We start from the raw sequence: 15,434 nt of genomic DNA, 5'->3' as shown, positions 1-15,434 counted from the left end.
ACTTTATTAAGCAGACAATGTAGTGCATATTTCTTCAAATCCAGGTTCAAGGAGGCTTTTACATCTAGGAGCCTACTCACAATGCGCTATTTTACACTTATTTTAAGCAAATTACCCATATACCTTAGAAATGTGAGTTTCTCAGGAACCTACAAACGGTCTATTATATTTTACACATTTCATTGATAAATGATTGAGCAACATATTTGAGAGGTCTGTTTGGACTGGAGACAAAGTGAACAGTTAACTTGAATATCAATTCATGAGATCCATAGTCGAGGTACGAAGTATTCTATTGACAATGATGCTCTTATAATGGGATTGATCTTTTGCCTCCCTCCGGCCCACAATTCAACCCCCTCCTCTTCTGAAGACACTGATTGATGGAAGTTCAGCTCCAACACCACCAGGCACTTTCCAATTCCTTGGCCAAAAGTGGCCATTCTTCATGTGCAAGTCAAGACAGTAAGTGACGACTGGCGATTTCCACTAGGGGACCTTACAAGCCACAACCGATTCCTTCCTCCTTGTTTATAGGAGACTCAAACAGAATTAAAGCAGCTGACACCACACTTTAAACTGAGAGACTGTGGTACTGCCCAAGATGCAGTCTTCTGGATGCAACATTGGACCATGGCCTTGTCTGCCAGCTCTGGTGGATGACCAAAATTCCATTGTGGTATTCAAAGGAGGATAGAGGAGTTCACTCAGCACCCTGGCCATGATTTACAACAATCCAACACTAACAAACCAGGAAAGCCAGTCAGTTAGCTCATTTCAAAGAAGAACAAAGAACAATACAGCACAGGAACAGGCCCTTCGGCCCTCCAAGCCCGCACCGCTCCCTGGTCCAAACTAGACCATTCTTTTGTATCCCTCCATTCCCACTCCATTCATGTGGCTATCTAGATAAGTCTTAAACATTCCCAGTGTGCCCACCTCTACCACCTTGCCTGGCAGCGCATTCCAGGCCCCCACCACTCTCTGTGTAAAATATGTCCTTCTGATATCCGTGTTAAACCTCCCCCCCTCACCTTGAACCTATGACCCCTCGTGAACGTCACCACCGACCTGGGAAAAAGCTTCCCACCATTCACCCTATCTATGCCTTTCATAATTTTATACACCTCTATTAGGTCTCCCCTCATCCTCCGTCTTTCCAGTGAGAACAACCCCAGTTTACCCAATCTCTCCTCATAACTAAGCCCCTCCATACCAGGCAACATCCTGGTAAACCTCCTCTGCACTCTCTCTAAAGCCTCCACGTCCTTCTGGTCGTGCGGCGACCAGAACTGGACGCAGTATTCCAAATGCGGCCGAACTAACGTTCTATACATCTGCAACATCAGACCCCAACTTTTATACTCTATGCCCTGTCCTATAAAGGCAAGCATGCCATATGCCTTCACCACCTTCTCCACCTGTGACGTCATCTTCAAGGATCTGTGGACTTGCACACCCAGGTCCCTCTGCATATCTACACCCTTTATGGTTCTGCCATTTATCGTATAGCTGCCCCCTACATTAGCTCTGCCAAAATGCATCACTTCGCATTTATCTGGATTGAACTCCATCTGCCATTTCTTTGCCCAAATTTCCAGCCTATCTATATCCATCTGTAGCCTCTGACAATGTTCCTCACTATCTGCAAGTCCAGCCAATTTCGTGTCGTCTGCAAACTTACCGATCACCCCAGTTACACCTTCTTCCAGATCGTTTATATAAATCACAAACAGCAGAGGTCCCAATACAGAGCCCTGCGGAACACCACTAGTCACAGGCCTCCAGCCGGAAAAAGATCCTTCCACTACCACCCTCTGTCTTCTGTGACCAAGCCAGTTCTCCACCCATCTAGCCACCTCCCCCTTTATCCCATGAAATCCAACCTTTTGCACCAACCTACCATGAGGGGTACTTTGTCAAACGCTTTACTAAAGTCCATATAGACGACATCCACAGCCCTTCCCTCGTCAACCATTCAAGTCACTTCTTCAAAAAACTCCACCAGGTTAGTGAGGCGTGACCTCCCTCTCACAAAACCATGCTGACTATCGTTAGTGAGTTTATTCCTTTCTAAATGCGCATACATCCTATCTCCAAGAATCCTCTCCAACAACTTCCCTACCACGGACGTCAAGCTCATCGGCCTATAATTTCCCAGGTCATCCTTCCTACCCTTCTTAAATAACGGGGCCACATTAGCTATCCTCCAATCCTCTGGGACCTCACCTGTGTCCAGTGACGAGACAAAGATTTGCGTCAGAGGCCCAGCAATTTCATCTCTCGTCTCCCTGAGCAGCCTTGGATAGATTCCATCAGTCCCTAAAAGTATGAGAGATTTCGCTATGCACAATCTGGTTACCACATTCACCTTACATAACATGGAAAATCAATTATTTACCTGTGAAGTGTTTTAGGATGGCCCAAAGACATACAGGATACTACATAAATGCAACCACTGTCATTGATGTGCACTCTCTGGTGCTGGGCATCAGAATTGTGACAGGAGCAGAAACTTTGATCTATTTTCCTCTGATTTCAGGAAGCGGAAAGGAGAACATGCCCCTGTCTACGTCAACAGGGACGAAGTAGCAAGGGTTGAGAGCTTCAAGTTTTTAAGTGTCCAGATCACCAACAACCTGTCCTGGTCCCCCCATGCTGACACTATAGTTAAGAAAGCCCACCAACGCCTCTACTTTCTCAGAAGACGAAGGAAATTTGGCATGTCAGCTACGACACTCACCATCTTCTACAGATGCACCATAGAAAGCATTCTTTCTGGTTGTATCACAGCTTGGTATGGCTCCTGCGCTGCCCAGGACCACAAGGAACTACAAAAGGTCATGAATGTAGCCCAATCCATCACGCAAACCAGCCTCCCATCCATTGACTCTGTCTACACTTCACGCTGCCTTGGCAAAGCAGCCAGCATAATTAAGGACCCCACGCACCCCAGACATTTTCTCTTCCACCTTCTTCCTTTGGGAAAAAGATACAAAAGTTTGAGGTCACGTACCAACCAACTCAAGAACAGCTTCTTCCCTGCTGCTGTCAGACTTTTGAATGGGCCTACCTTGCATTAAGTTGATCTTTCTCTACACCCATCTATGACTGTAACACTACATTCTGCACCCTCTCGTTTCTTTCTCTATGAACGGTACATTTTGTCTGTACAGCGCGCAAGAAACAACACTTTTCACTGTATGTTAATACATGACAATAATAAATCAAATCTCTCCAGCCACATTTTTACTGACCAAATCATACAGATAGCAATAGACTAGATTTAGAGATTTTAAGGAGTTCCAATTTCCTATCTAAAAAGAGAAACACTAAATGTCGTAAAGTTTTAATGACACAGAGATTGTTGCACTGGGTACTGCCCCCCGATAGCATCCACAACAGACCCTTAGTAGTTAGTAACAAAGGTTAATGGACACACATTGCCTGGATGAAAGAGCTCTCTTTGGCACATGTATCGTCATATAGTTCACTGGAACACACCATTTAATGAATCTTCTTTGAGCTGGCATTGTGCTGCCTCTTACTGTAGACACTTGGTACAACAAATAAATCTTTCCAAAACACAGAACTTCAGGTAACATAGGACAGCATTCTGGAAACTACAATTATTGCAGCTTTCACATAATTCTCCACTTCAGAAAGAGTTTTTTAAAAGTTTAAAGTTAAAGTTTTAAAATTATTTTTAAAGTTTATTTATTAGTGTCACAAGTAGGCTTACATTAACACCGCAATGAAGTTAGTGAAAATTCCCTAGTCGCCACACTCTGACGCCTGTGAGTACACAGAGGGAGAATTTGGCATGGCCAATGCACCTAACCAGCACATCTTTCGGACTGTGGATGGAAACCAGAGCATCCGGAGGAAACCCACACAAACACGGGGAGAACATACAAACTGCACAGAGACAATGACCCAAGCCGGGAATCGAACCTGGGTCCCTGGCGCTGTGAGGAAGCAGTGCTAACCACTCTGCTGCCCATATTTGTAAGCTATTTGTAAGTTGACTGGCTCTGCTCGGCCTTCTCTTGTATTGGGTTTTTAAATTGTTGCTCAGGACTAATCAGGAAACAGACTCTCTAAAACTGTTCTTCTCTGCGACAAAAGTGGTGCAAAATCATGTTTCAGTCAGATCATGAATTAGAGCATTAGGAGTGGCCAGCACACCCCAAGTACCTGAAGCAGGTCGATGTGTCACTGAAGGAGCAAGGGAGTGAATCCCAGAGTATGCAACCTAGACATCTGAAGGCATTCTTTGGAGAAGGGCTTTTGTCCACGGCTGCCTGTTGTGTACTGTGGCTTAACATAGTCATGCGACCAGAGTCCTTTGACCTCTGATATCATTCCTTTGAGTGTAAAAGATTCAAGCCAAAATCATTTTTCCCATCACAAGGAACATGGTGTCAGGAGTGTGTAGCTGAAACTGAGTGGATCTTGATCACTGGAGAAGAGCCAGCCATCATAAAAAATAAAGAATAATTCAAATTTCAGGCTGCAATTTTGTACAGGACATTGACTCCTATGGAGATGGGATTTGAAAATTAATTGGAAATTCTCAACACAATAGCAGAATAATGAAATTGCCAAGGAGTGAGTGAGTGAGCGAGCGAGCGAGTCAAAGAACATTATGAGCTGTATTGTATCCCACACCACCTCCAGGATCAGAGGATCAGAAAAGCCAGTCTCGTGAAATATTGGAGGCCTTGAAGACTCAATTTGAACCCTCTATTGATGTTATTTACAAATGCTACGCGTTCAATACCAGCGCTCTGGAAGATGGGGAGAATATTGATCAGTATATGATTGCACGAAGATGTATAACTGAATCTTGACAGTTTGCACTGAAGAATGATCAAAGATAAGCTTGTCTTGGGAACAAGAGGCCCCCCATGTGGGAATATCTGTTGACAGGAGAGAAACATACTCTCAAGAAAGCTACTGACATATGCAGAAGTTCTGAAGTGATTATTCATTAAATAAACAGTATTTGCACTGTGCAGAGAGGAAGATCAGGCCTTCCAATCACAAGAAAAGGAGCACTATTTTCAGAAGGGCCAGCAGAAAGATCAAGGCCAGAGTACTGGATGTAAATATTGCAGTGGTCACCACATTAAAAAAGGAAGCATGTCCAGTGTGGGGAATGCAGTGCTCCAACTGCAAGGAGTTGAATCACTTTGCAGGCAAGTGTTTTGCTGGAAAGAAAAGCAAGCCTATAAAAATGGTTGCTAGAGAGATGTCAGACGCCGTTTCCGATGAATCACCCGAGACCCTAGAAAAGGGGGCACCTTCAAGTCTCCAGGTAAAAATGGTTTGTAACCATTGCAATGCTAACTTCAGAAGGACAGCATCAAGTTAATGCAAGGTGATAGAACCAGTGCTCCATGCAACATCATGAGCATTGTATACCCATGTGAAGTTGGTCAAGATGGTTACTGGAATATGAAACCATTTGAGGTAAAGTTCAGGCTTTGTGATAAAACAATGCTATCCCAAGAGAGCAAACTAGGCCAAGAGCCCAATGCAAGGGGAGGAAAGGAGACCTCCAGTTCTAGATCATAGACAATGAGCAAAACCCTCTCATTTCAGAAGAAACAAATCAAAGCAAATACATGGGAACACCACCACCTGGAACTTCCCCTCCAAGCAACTCAGCATTCTGACTTGGAAATATATCACCATTCCTACACTATTGCTGGGTCAAAATCCTGAAATTCCCTCTCTAGAGTACTGTGGGTGTACCTACACCACATAGACTGCAGCGGTTCAAGGAGGCAGCTCACCACCACCGTTTCAACGGTAACGAGGGATGGGCAATAAGTGCTGGCCCAGCTAGCGATGCCCACATTCCATGAATGAAAAAAATAAAAGTTTGGACTGGTATCCCTCTGCATATCAGAAGGAATTTGATGCGTTTCACATGGCACCAAGCCAGCTGAACAGATCCTGAATTACAAAGATGTTTTCATAGATCTTGGATGGCTTCCTGGCGAATATCATATTGAAGTAGATGAGAGCATGAGACCGACTCAGCATCTTTTGAGGAGAGTTCCAGCTGCCCTCATATCTAGCCTGAAAGACAAGAAAGAGGAGCTTGAAGAGATTGGAGTAGAAAGTGACAAGATCAAGAGGCTGGATTAGCAGCATGGTTACAGTGAATTCTGGAAAGCTGAGTGCACATAGATCCAAAGGACCTCAATAAATCATGAAAGAAACCTCACTACCCCATGCCAACCACAATAAATTTTACCGCTGCTTGCCAAGGGAAAGGATGGATGCTGGTAAGTGAAGTTGGATGAAAGCAGTAGTTTCCTAACTATGTTCTGGACACCATTTGGGAGGTACAGATAATTGCACATGCCAGGTGGCACTTCTACAGCCCCAGGAGCATATCAACACAAGGCAGCCAACGATCTTGCAGAAGTGGAAGTGATCGTTGATGATCTGCTAGCCTATGGATGTGGAGACACAATGGAAGAAGCCATCACAGACCATGATCAGAATCTAGTGAGACTGCTCGATGAACCTGAAGCTGAACAAGAAAAAACTGCAACGGAAGATGACTGAAGTCAAGTGCATAGTCATGTCCTGAATGAAAGGACTTCATCCTGATCAGGTGCGGGCTGTAGCAGAAATGCAGCAACCAACATGTGAAGGCAGTTCAATGATTTGTAGGATTTGTGAACTACCCAACAAAGATCTTGCCTGTTTGTGTTAGAGTGTGCAACTCTCTGCAAGTTCACTGCAAAGAATGATCAGTGGTGCTGGGACACAGAACAAGCAGCAGACTTCACTCGCATCAAACAACTAGTGACGACAAGGCCAGTGCTAAGATACTACGATGTCAACGACGAAGGCGCACTGCAGTGTGATGCCATTGCAACAGGACTTGAAGCAACCCTCGTGCAGCAAGGACAACCAGTTGCATTTGCATCCAGGGCATTAACACAAACTGAACAATGCTACACACAGATTGAGAAGAATGCCTTGCCTGGCTATTGTCTTTGCTTGTGAGCAATCATTTTAATCTCTCTATTTGGAAAAAAGTAATGGTCGAGCCTGACCACAAACCACTTCAAAACATCTTTATTGAACTGCATTTATCTGCTCCAAAGCATCTACAAAAGGATGTTACTTTGTTTGAAGAGATATCATTTTTGAAGTGAAATACAAGCAGCAGATTAGCAGCAATACTCACTGACAGTAACATTCCCTGGAGATGAAGTCACCCAGGAAGCAGTAGACACCAGACAAACAACAATAAAAACTTGCATGGCTACCATTAAAGACCTGAACACTTTAAAGATTGTGCGCGCAATGCATGTGTAGAGACAGATGAAAGTGAAACAGGCGAGGAATGAACAATTTTATTTGCATATGATGACTTTCTTTATAGACCATGTATGTGTGTAACTTGCAACTACAAGCACCTTATGATTTTTCCTCTTTATAAACTGGGGAATGTTTGGAGAAATGCCTTTGTGCACAGTTGCCTGTTGTGTACTGTAGCTTGCCATAATCATGTGACCCATGTCAAATGACCTCTGATATCATTCCTTTGAGAGCAAAAGACTGAGGCAGAAGCCACTTTACCTACTACCTGGAGCAGGTTTGGCCAATGGTGGGATAATTAAAATCAAAGATGCACAAAAGAGGCCCTAACTGAAGGAGCACAGATATCTTATTAAGGTTGTAAGAACTCAGTGTTACAAAGAAAGGGAAGGGTGAGGCTGTGAAGGGACTTGAAAACAAGATTGAGAATTTTTAAGTTGAGCCATTGCTGAATTGGAACCCAAGGTAGGTCAGCAAGTAGAAGGATGATGGGTGAAAGGAACTTGGTTTGAGTTAACATACAAGCAGCAGAATTTGGATGAGCTTACATTTATGAAGCATGGAAGATGGGAGGCTTACCTGGACAGCAGGATACAGTCTAGAGGTTAGAAAACCATGGATGAAGTTTTTAGCAACATATGAGTGGTCAGAGGCAAAAGTTACAGAGGTGGAAGCAGCTGGCCTGAGGATAAAGCAAATATGTGGTGCAAATCACAAGGTCAAACAAGGCACCAAGACTACGGTTTAGTCTCAGACAGTGGTCGGGAAGGGGGATAGAGAAGGTGGCCAGAGAAGGTACAAGTGAGACCAAGACATTTAAAGTGGGAAGATCCCTGCCTTTATATGTTTTATGAACTTGGGGCACTGTTTAGATGGAAGTTGTTTTTGGTGAAATTCCTTACTCCGATGGCAACTAAACCAATCTGTTAATTCTTTGGAAGTTTAATTTATATTGATTAGGCATATTGATAAAACGGTGCAGATTGGCTTTAGTAGATTAAGTTTAGTTTCAACAAATGTGAGATGGTGCATTTTTGGTATATATAAAAAAATACCTGCAGTAATTATAAACTGGATCAGTGGGATTGGTGCTGTGGAAAATCAAAAGGATTTCATGGAGACAGGAGATTCAAAGGAGATTAAAAACAGTGCCTCAGGTTTACAAGGCAAAACTGGGCTTTATCTCAAAGTATGGAATATAAAAATGAAGAATTAATGATGAGCTTATATAAAAGATTAATGAGGCTGCATTAACACAAGATTGGGTTTGCACCATAGCTCGGAAATTAACACTTTAGAAAAGGTACAAGACAGATTCACAGATTGTACATTGCCTGTGAGTAGATACAAATGCTAAAGACAAAAAAAAATCTGTTAGATAATAGAGACTGCAGGGCAATATAACTGAAGTTTTTAAATTAGATAAAGTTGGGAATGGGTAGATCAAAGCCAACTGTTTCCAGTAGTTGACGGAAAAGAAAAAGGAGCCATAGATATAAGAGATGTAAGAAATTTAGCAGAGGGCAAGAGAACCTTCTTTAAAAGGAGATTTGAGGGGTTTGTAATGCAGTAAAACCTTAGGCAGGTTACTGCCTACAGGCTTCTGAACCTTACTATCAGGCTCAAGTGGATTTTAAAAGCCCACACTGTGTGAGAACAATGTGATTTTCCCAGACCAGCCAATTAGCGGCCAGAAGGCAGGCTCGCTGTGTAATATGGAAGGTGGGCTGGAGCTTGAAGGTGGAGGGCCAGAGGCCTTCCAACTCAAAGGCAGCATCAGGAATACAGTAAGAAGTCTCACAATACCAGGTTAAAGTCCAACAGGTTTATTTGGTAGCACAAGCCACTAGCTTTCGGAGTGTTGCTCCTTCATCAGGCAAGTGGGGGCTTACCTGATGAAGGAGCAGCGCTCCGAAAGCTAGTGGCTTGTGCTACCAAATAAACCTGTTGGACTTTAACCTGGTGTTGTGAGACTTCTTACTGTGTTTACCCCAGTCCAACGCCGGCATCTCCACATCATAGAATCAGGAATGCCATAGCAGGTAGGTGAGGGAGAGGATACTTCAAAATGGAGGCACCCTCTCTCCACCTCCAGGTTGGGTTCATAACGAGTGTCCAAACTAAACTTAAAAAAGTAACGAGCAATAAAAGGCAGGAAGGAATGAACACTTTGAAATCAGCAGTTGTGCTTCTGTAGTGCAAAAAAATCTGTAAATACTGTGCTTTCAGCTCAACTCAATCATATAAATATAACTTAGCAATAACCTGTGCACCCCTAAGCCATCCACAAGTGCTGAAAATCATGTGACACCAACTGCATCTGAGACAGAGCTGAGCCCAAGGCCCTTGGATAAAAGACCACAGCAGTCAAATCTGAATGTTTATTATATGCAATTAACATATAAACACTTAATGAGGTGGATCAGGAGCAGTATCGATCAGTCTGATACAATACAAACTTGACACGTCACTTGAACATACTTCATCCAGGTGCCAAGCATGCTAAGGCTGAAGATAAACATCTTTTACTTATTTGACCACACTCAACTTCCCAATATCTCTGCTCAGTGGCCAATTACAACTCAAATAACTGGATAGTGCAAGGAACAATTTCTTTTTTTTGAAAAACAGACACAATGATCCAGTAAACTACCTTATTGAGATTGGTTCCTAGTTTATCTGTGAAGTTTCTGATACAAAAAACTCAGCAAGGCACAAAAGACAATGTCAGTGCATTTGCTAATCAGGAAGACCAGTGGACGTCTGGTCACTGGAATTTGCTCATCAGTGTATTTTAAACAGTGACGCACCACATGAGTCCCTGAAGTCAGAATGAAAAGAAGCAGATTCACTGAACAGACTCTAGAGCTGCTGGAAACAAGCAAAGTTTTAGTACATATGCCACCTATAATGCTGCTACAAAATATCTTGGATTAAGATAAATCACCTGGAAATACACATAGCTGCATTTTTTGGGGGCAGAAGATTTGAAGTGTGTGTGTTGTGGCCCACATACAAATCAATCTTTTTTTCCAGCGAGTGGTCTCGACTTGGCAGCATATTCAATAATTCAGGGTGGACACATCAGTGTCGTAGCCAATTGCATAAATGAGCCATAAACCCTCCAAGTACTTCCTGCTAGCAGTAAATACAGTGCTATGGAGCAAAACATTGCACCAACTGTTTGTAAATTGGTATATAAACAATATAATTTTACCAAGCACAGATTTTACTACTTTGACTTATATTCAGAAGCAGCATGGACCATGAAAAGAAGCACTGTGTAGATTACCATCAAAACAGCTTTGTCATTGTAGGTTTTTACACAGCTTCCTCAGCCACTGAGGAGGCCATTAGTCCCCGGGAAATGATCGTTGACTGCTATTTTAAAATGGCACATACACAAAGTTTGTATACACACTTGTTTTAAAGCACATCTGGCCACTGTAGAAACAGCTCACATGGTGAATGAAGCAGCTTTTACATCTATAAGAGCTACAGACCATATGTAAAACCACATCAAGAGCAATACTGCACTAAATGTTCCACAAAGAGGAAGTTGCAGCTGGAAAGAAAGGCTCACAAAGAATTTGGGGCATTTGTAACCCCTCTGATATGGAGATGTTTGGGGAATGTTGGTTTCCAAAACAGAGATTTTGAGGGGGAAAATACCAAGACAGACTTAGGATTATGACTGGAAGACATTTCCTCTTCTCAAAAATGCATTAGAATATGCTAATGGATACCACAAATGACATGAAGACACCGTTGTGTATGTGGTATCTGTCACTTTAAGGCAGGACAGTGGAAGTTAGTCACCTGACTTGAGGGACCAATAGGAACCGGGTGAGAGTTATCACACTGAACAGAGTGTCCTCTCTCAGGCATTTGACTTTTGGAACTGTGTTGTAAGAATGTAGAACTGGGCTCTGTCCAGGGCAGCCTTTGTGCTGAATAAACCTCCTGTACCTAATTTTCCCTCATCAGTAAATACCTTTTGTTCCTAACAAAGTCTGAAATCTCTTGATGATGCCCTAACAGCCGAAACCTAAGAGACTAAGGGGGTGATTTTATCACCACTTTGTTTTCGGGTGTAATGCGGTGGTAATTTCAGGCATAAAGCACTTAGCGTGATTGGCGCTGGTTTTTGCAACTGGCGTCATTTTACAAGCGCTGCATTTCCGACGCAGTCAACCTCACACCGGAAATGGGCAGGAAGTAGGCTAATATATGGAAATGTATTATGGAAATGTTTTGCATCTGCTTAGGGAACCTGGTGCTCAATCATCCAGCCCCACTCCCCCTTATGACCTCATTGGGAAAGGTTTGCGCCAGCGGGGAGTAGACATGCTCCCCATGAACAGGGAGAAGTTGACTTGGCTGCGCCGGAGGAACCAGAGGCCATTGAGGACCCCCAGGGAGGCTGAGGGCAAGGGGAGGTGCCCCTTAGGCAGTGCCAGACTGGCACTGCCACCCAGGCAATGTCCACTGGGTAGTGCCAGTGGAGGCGGAGCCAATGGAGCAGGGCCAATGGGGTAAGGGGGCCCGCTGCCACTTTACAGCAATTGTTTGGGGGGGGTGGGGGTGAGGCCGCTGCCACACTGCAGCGATCAGTGGGGGAAAGGCAGCGGGTCCGCGAACAGTCTGGGCGGCAGCGGGGGCTATATCTCAGGTCATGGGCCCTGGCAATTGCGGGGGTGGAGGCGAGATGCTTCGGGCAGCCTGCACGAGCAGGGCCTGACAGTTCTCTTTTCTCTCAAACCCCTGCGACTGCTAATTCGCATGTGCAGCATCAGAGGCCTGCATTTGCACACTATCTCCCTCTGCAGGGTTTTGGGTGCATTAAGCCCCTGCCCACAGGCTTCTGCAGCAAGCAACAGGCTTGCTGATATTTTTGCAGGCAGGGTGTGTATGGGGGGCCTGAAAACATACCCAGAAAACGGATCTGAAACACTCCCAGTTTCAAGTCTGCCCAACATTTAGAATAAAAATGGTAAAATAGCAGCCTAAGTATTTGACAGTAAAGGGTACAGGGAATATGAGATGAGAATAGGAGCACCAGCTGAAGAGCTAGTAGATGTGGTGTACTAAATGTGCACTAAGCTCTATGATTCATTAAGAGACTGGAACATCAATGCTAATTCACTCAGACATTAAAACAGCCACTATTAGATGAAGTCTTACTCTGACATCTCAAGGATGTAACAGCAATAAACAGCATGTCTCTCTTCCAAACTGGAGGGAAATGGATTTTCATTGATAACTTCAGATTCATTGGTATCAGAGGCAATTGGCAACTTTATGCAAAAAAAATTGATAAGAGGAGTCTCAAGATGCTGTCAATATTCTTCAATGTTAAAGAGCCTTGCCTTATATTAAAGTACTAATAGGACCACTGCAATTGAACAGAACAATCCTAGGTTGGGAAAGGAGGAGAAAAAGAGACTTCATGTATTACTGTTGGTCACTAGACACTGACCCTTACTTTAAAGTGCTTGTGGGAGGACAGCTCAGCTCAGCTGTGCTCCATGGTCAGTATTGTCAACAATCATTGTGAGGTGAATGAATAATGGCCATTGAGCTTCTGGAGGAGATAACCAGACTGCATTAGAAGACTTCAGTTCTTTTCAAGTCACTGAAGCCTGCATTGACTGGGGGTGCCAATTTTCTGAAATGCCAACCGAGAATTTCCTCAAACTGCTTACAAACTGCAGACAGGAGGGAGGCAAATCTGCTGGGCTCATCATATCAAAGAAATGGCAGCACGGTGGCACAGTGGTTAGCACTGCTGCCTCAGCTCCAGGACCTGGGTTTGATTCCCAGCTTGGGTCACTGTCTATGTGGAGTTTGCACATTTTCCGTGTCTGTTTAGGTTTCCTCCGGGTGCTCCAGTTTCCTCCCACAGTCCGAAAGATGCGCAGGTTAGGTGATTGGCCATGCTCAATTGCCCCTTAGTGTCCCGGGATGCGTAGGTTAGAGTGATTAGCGGGGTAAATATGCCGGGTTATGGGAATAGGGTCTAAGTAGGATTCCTGTCGGTGTGGACATAATGGGTTGAATGGCCTCCTTCTGCACTGTAGGGTTTCTATGATTCTATGAAACAACCAAATAAAATACTGTTCAGATCAAAACTGACGATAAAAGACATAACTCAAATATTGTCCCAAATGTCAAACTCCCATTATGAGGGAACACATTTGCAGATGTTAACTGGGTCCTTGATCTGGAACAGTTTAGACCTCCAGCTGCAGGCAGTAAAACCTGTGGCTATCTAGTGCAAAGGTTAACTAGATGTAGCAATAGACTAGCAGTGGTTGGAGTGTCGGATTCACATTCTCTCACTCTACCTCCATCTCCCTGGCCATCCCTTCAGGAAGCTGCCGCTGTAACTGAACTGTCTGAGCAAATTCGCTGGTGAAAGCTGGAGTAGGTCCAAAGAACCAGCTGAAACTAATTAGATCAGAAGGAATGGAAACATTTAGCAGAAATGTCATTATTCCCGAACCAAGGGGGCGGGATGAACAAAAGGAAATGGTTAACTCATTGTACATCATAAACACAAATTCTAGCAAAATAGCCAGTGGCAACATCCATCTTTTCATTTGGCAGAAATCTACGTTGTCTCATTTTTAATTGGGATTCCATCAGGTTGCTGGCAATTATTGATAGTTACCAGTGTTAAGTCAGCAGGATGATGCAATTAGTCCACTTATGCTGTTGACTAGGAATGTCTCACTGGAAAGGAAACTTTACAGTGAGCAAGCCAGAGAGTAAGTGGGCAGGCGAGAGAACACACAGGTGAGTGAAAGGATCGGGGGGGGGAGCGAGAGGACAAAACTATTTGTTATGTGTATGTTTATGCAGGGTGCCACATTAACTGTTGCATCACAGTGAGGTACGAAGTAACACTGCATCAGTCAGCAGTAAGTGCTGCATCTGTGAAACACATTCTAAGGAACAGTCTGCATTGTGTGTGTAAAATTGTGATTATTTCAAACTTGTGGGCACCAGAAGACATATCGTGTGGGATTTTACAGCCTTGGTCATCCCGAAACCGTAAAATCCTACCCGCGTCAACGAACCTTTCCACGGTCCGCCCCCTCGCCCGCTTCGATTCCCATGGCGTGCGAGATAGTAAAATTCCGACCAACATGTCTGCAGCGGTGGGATTCAAACCCACATCATCAAAATGAGTGGAGACAAAGAAAGAAGATGGCGAAGACGTTATCAGAGGCAGAACAGTAGGTTGAATGGGAGAAGTGACCAAAACACTCATACCCATGAAAGATCTCGAGCGGTTTGAGGACACAACAAAATAAAAAGCATACACCTGCGTGGAATGGCTGGTGCAACAACCCCCAGAGAACAGAAATTCTTACAATCATTTAAATCAAGAGAAATGTGGGAAACAAGTCCATTAACGTAAATAGGAACATCAGAACCTAGCAGCAGGCATAGGCCATATGGCCTGTAAACCTGCCCCACTATTCAGACAGATCATGGTGGATTATCGACTTCAACACCATCTATTGATTTCTAGCTTGAACATGCTCAATAAATGAGCCCTTTGGGCTAGTGAATTCAAGATTTACGTCCTCTGAATGAAGAAATTTCTCCTCTTCTCAATCTAAAATGGCCTGCCTCTTTTTCTGAGACTGTGTCCCCAGTTCTAGACTGACCAGCCAGGTGAAACAGCCTAACCACATCTACCTTGTCACGCCCTCTAAAAATCTTAGAAGTTTCAATGAGATAACCTCTCATTCTTCAAAACTCTAGAGAATACTGGCCAAATTCCTTCAATCTCTCTTCCAAAGACAAACCCACCATCCCAAGGATTAGACTGTTCCTTTATTGTTCATTAGGTAGTAGATAGAAATATAGGTGGAATTGTAACCAAGTTATAACCAGTGGCTGCCCAATGATGTCCCACAACATATCCCATTAATGGCAGACAACAAACACAACTTTTCTACCACATGCTTCATTAGCCATTCATTGATTCTGCTGCAGCGAAGAAAACCACCTCTTGATTTGATCGTAAATATTATACTGAGGGTGGGTTAGCTCAGTCAGCTGGACAGCTA

General features: G+C 43.8%; 1 protein-coding gene across 5 annotated transcripts in view; it reads right to left on the bottom strand.

Moving 5' to 3' along the window:
* The window catches only part of ripor1 (RHO family interacting cell polarization regulator 1), a 320,548-nt gene that overhangs the window by 69,299 nt on the left and 235,815 nt on the right, over positions 1–15,434 (bottom strand). The window lies entirely within an intron of this gene.

This window comes from Mustelus asterias, chromosome 4 (assembly GCF_964213995.1).
Source record: "Mustelus asterias chromosome 4, sMusAst1.hap1.1, whole genome shotgun sequence".
NCBI lineage: Eukaryota > Metazoa > Chordata > Chondrichthyes > Carcharhiniformes > Triakidae > Mustelus > Mustelus asterias.
The sequence above is the reverse complement of the archived record's forward strand: the minus strand, read 5'-3'. Positions and strand labels throughout refer to the sequence as shown.